This window comes from Mus caroli, unplaced genomic scaffold (genome assembly GCF_978045245.1).
Source record: "Mus caroli unplaced genomic scaffold, Mus_caroli_1 scaffold_8, whole genome shotgun sequence".
Lineage (NCBI taxonomy): Eukaryota > Metazoa > Chordata > Mammalia > Rodentia > Muridae > Mus > Mus caroli.
In genome coordinates this window covers 66,320,319-66,324,507 of record NW_028227263.1, presented here as the reverse complement: position 1 = coordinate 66,324,507, position 4,189 = coordinate 66,320,319, and the positions used below count along the sequence as shown (strand labels likewise).

The 4,189-nt window shown below is 51.1% G+C and overlaps 1 pseudogene; it reads left to right on the top strand.

The window, feature by feature from the left end:
• Nucleotides 1-2,145: 2,145 nt before the first annotated feature.
• On the top strand, nt 2,146-3,688 carry LOC110299364 (serine hydroxymethyltransferase, mitochondrial-like; annotated as a pseudogene).
• Nucleotides 3,689-4,189: the final 501 nt, after the last annotated feature.

Sequence of the window (4,189 nt, the reverse complement as noted above, 5' to 3'; positions counted from 1 at the left end):
GAGAGACAATTACCCCCTCCCCATGTCATTTGCCACCAAGTGAAGTCTCCAGTGCTGGGAATGGGTTATAGCTTGTTGAGTCATTCGCCAAGGCCCCATGAAAACCCCAACCATCTCAGGCTATTGCCAAGGCTGTCGGTTGCACTCTACAAACCGATTGTAAGGCCTAATTACTGACAACACTTCCATATCTCAAAGGACATAGAGGAGTTGAGCTGGCACCTAATTAGAGCCTTGCTCGTACTGACTAGTGCTCATGGTATTGGAAGGTGCTCTGCAAGCTGCCAGAGGAGACGGATAACCACCAACTCAGTCACAAACCCCATGGCCTACCATGGTGACCTACTTGCAAGCTATGTCGGTGCAATTTGTGACTGACACAAATGTCGTGGCGGTAACCAATCACTCTCTGCTTGAACTTAAGGCCTACCCGATGAGATAGAACCCACATCTTGTCTGACACAGCTCACCTGGCCAAGAACCTGGTGACAGTGTAGCCTGGTGACAGTGTAGCCTGAGTTTTCAGTTACTCTGCTTTATGCTCCAGGGGGGTCTCGTGCTTCCAGTTACCTGCCCAGGCCAGGAACTCTTTGGATCCACGAATGAAACACACACACACACACACACACACAGCTTATTTTTGAAATGCCCTCTAGCTCAATGGCTGGTCAGTTCTAACCCTCTACCTGCTACCCCAGGCCCAATTGAGGAAGTGGCCAGTGGCCACTTACTCGGTGTCTCACATGGCTCGTCGGCTCTCTCTCCTGCAGCTCTAAATCTGATGTCTCCACCCTCCCCCAACCATGGAAATCCCCCCTTTTCTCCTCTCTGTCCTAGCCTGCGCAAATATAAAGGTCCCACTCTGTCTCCCTTTGTCCAGCTACTGGCTGTTGGCTCTTTATTGATGGGTCAAAAACCAATTGGGGACAAGGATCTTCAGTGTTTGGCCATGCAGGTTCCTGATTAAATCGAAGCATTAGAGCCATTCCCCAACAGGATAGGCTGCAGGCCAAGGAGGATAGCAAATACTGTCCCCTAACACAGCAGTAAAATGACTCCTGAAGACACTCTGCTTCGCCCATAGGCCAGCGCTTGCTCGACCCTCACAGAAGCTTCCTGTTGCAGTAGATGGGAACTAACACAGAGACTCGCAACTGGACAATGTGCAGAACACTGGGTCCTCAATGAACGTCTTCATCAAAGCCCTCCCCTCAGGGCTCAGGGAGCTATGAAGAAGAAGAGACAGAAGGATCATGAGAGTTAGAGGGGCTGAGTGACTCCAAGGGAACAGTCTTTCAGACTCAATAGGACTGATGCAGAGAGGAACTCACGAAGATTGTGGCAGCATGCACAGGACCTGCACGGGTTCAAGACAGACAGGGTCCCAGCAGGGACATGCAGAGTGGACACGGACTCCCCCCACCTCTAACCAAGACACTCTCTGCAAGTGATACCTTGCAAAGGAAAACTTATTTTTCCCCAATGGAGTCTCACTGGGTGTCTTAACTATGCGTAAGGACAGGCCCATACCCCAGTACACAGTCAACACAAAGTGAACGCAATGGGTGTTTTTGTAGCTTTTTTGTCTATAGTGCTTCATCTGGGCGCCCTTTTCTCTTACTGGTCTTTTGCTTCTTCTTTTTTTGTTTGTTTAAATCTGGTTTTGTTTGTTTTGTTGTTTTTTTTTCTTTCTCTTTCTCTTTCTCTTTCTCTTTCTCTTTCTCTTTCTCTTTCTCTTTCTCTTTCTCTTTCTCTCTCTCTCTCTCTCTCTTTCTTTCCGCCAACACTTCCCAGCTTGTTTCTTTTCTAAATAGAGAGAGAGGTGCATGGAACCAGGTGGGTGGGGGAGGATCTGGGAGGAGTTGGGGAAGGGAGAATTCTGATCACTATGAAAAAAATTTTGCCGGGCATGGTGGCGAATGCCTTTAATCCCAGCACTTGGGAGGCAGAGGCAGGCAGATTTCTGAGTTCGAGGCCAGCCTGGTCTACAGAGTAAGTTCTAGGACAGCCAGGGCTACACAGAGAAACCCTGTCTCGAAAAAACCAAAAAACAATTTTTTTCTTAAAAAAAAATGATTTATTTATTTAGGTTTTCGACCCCGGTACTACACTGATACAGAGTTAGTGGCTGATCCTCCAGTAGCGATGGCACCCTTCTCTTTGCTTTCAGACCACTCATCCTCTGCAGAGATGTGGTCAGCTGGTCTGCATGGCTTCCCCAGGTCCAGCATAGCAAGGTGGCCCAGACGCAGGCTGGGGAAGCGCTGGAGGCTGGACAGACCAGGGGAGTTTATCAGACAGTGACCCTGAGATGTGGGAGCTGCTTTGGAGGGAGAAGGACAGACTGCGTCCTCGGCCTGGAGCTCATCGCCTCAGAGGACTTCTGCAGCAGAGCTGCGCTGGAGGCTCTGGGGTCCTGTCTCAACCACAAGTACCCGGAGGGTTACCGAGGCAAGAGATACTACGGAGGAGTGGAAGTGGTGGACGAGATCGAGCTGCTCTGCCAGCGAAGCTTTTGACCTGCATCCCACAGAGTGGGGAAGTCAATGTCTAGCCATACTCAGGGTTCCCAGCCAATCTGGCTGCCTATATGGCCCTTCTGCAGCCTCATGATGGAATCATAGGATTGGACCTGCCCGATGGGGGCCATCTCACCCATGGCTACATGTTTGATGTCAAACAGATCTCTGCCACATGCATTTTCTTCGAGTCTATGCCCTATAAGCTCAGTCGCCAAACTGGCCTCATCAACTACGACCAGCTGGCACTGACCGCTTGGCTTTTCTGGCCGCAGCTCATCATAGCTGGCACGAGAGCCTATGCCTGCCTCATTGACTATGCACACATTAGAGAGGTCTGTGATGAGGTCAGGGCACACCTGCTGGCAGACATGGCCCACAGCAGTGGCCTAGTGGCCGCCAAGATGATCCCTTCACCTTCCAAGTACGTTGTCACCACCACCACTCACAAGATGCTTCAAGGGGCCAGATCAGGGCTCATCTTTTACCAGAAGGGAGTATGGACTGTAGACCCCAAGACTGGCCAGGGGATCCCTTATGCTTTTGAGCACCGAATCAACTTCACTGTGTTCCCATCCCAATAGGGTAGCCCCACAACCACGCCATTGTTGTGGTAGCCGTGGCTCTCAAGAAGGCCTGCACCCCTATGTTTCGGGAGTCCTCCTTACAAGTGTTGAGGAACTCCCAGGCCATGGTTGATGCTCTGCTCAAGCGAGGATACTCGCTGGTGTCTGGTAGCACTGACACCCACCTGGTGCTAGTGGACCTGTGGCCCAAGGGCCTGGATGGAGCCCAAGCTGAGCATGTGCTGGCTCACTACTCCAGGAGGCTTGAGGCTTGGTGAGAACTTGGGGTCTGCGGAGGGAAGGGTCCCCACACTGGTTGTCTGTATCTTGGCTATGCTAATTGTCTTCTTCTCTCTTTCCCAGCTCTCCCCTCCCCCACTGACTTCTCACCAGTTCTGTGAGGATGACTTCCGTAGAGTCGTTGATTTTATCGATGAGGGAGTCAACCTTGGCTTGGAGGTGAAGCGTAAGACTGCCAAGCTCCAGGATTTCAAATCCTTCCTGCTCAAGGACCCAGAAACAAGCCAGCGTTTGGCCAACCTCCCACAACAGGTGGAACAGTTTGCCAGGAGCTTCCTGACGCCTGGATTTGATGAACGTTGAGGACACCTGGCAGTCAAAGCCCACAGACCGGAAGTTACCTTTCTTTCCCCATCCCTGGACCACAGAAGAGATGTCACCCATCTCTTTGGGTTTTAGCGGAGGGAGGGAGGCCTTCCATTTAGGGCAAGAGCCAGGCATAAACTCCCTCCAGAATTTATAGGTGAGGTTTCTGATTTGTAACCATGTCTACACGAAGCACTCAGTACACATTCGGCTTGTTTATGAGACAGTGTCTCACTAAGCTGTGAGTGGCCTTGAACTTGACCCTCCTACCTCCATTCCCCAAGTGCAGGGGTTATAGGTATACACTGGGACACCCAACTTCACCCTCAGCTTTCCACCCTGACACCCAACCCCCCCCCCCATCTCAGTGTTACAGACTCTTGCTCTTTCTTGGGAAAGGGGAGTTGCAAGCTGAGCCATAGGAAGGAGTGGGTAAGTGCCCTCCTTCCTGTTTTTATCCAATAAAATGCTAACCTGCCCAGACTTCCTATTATGGTG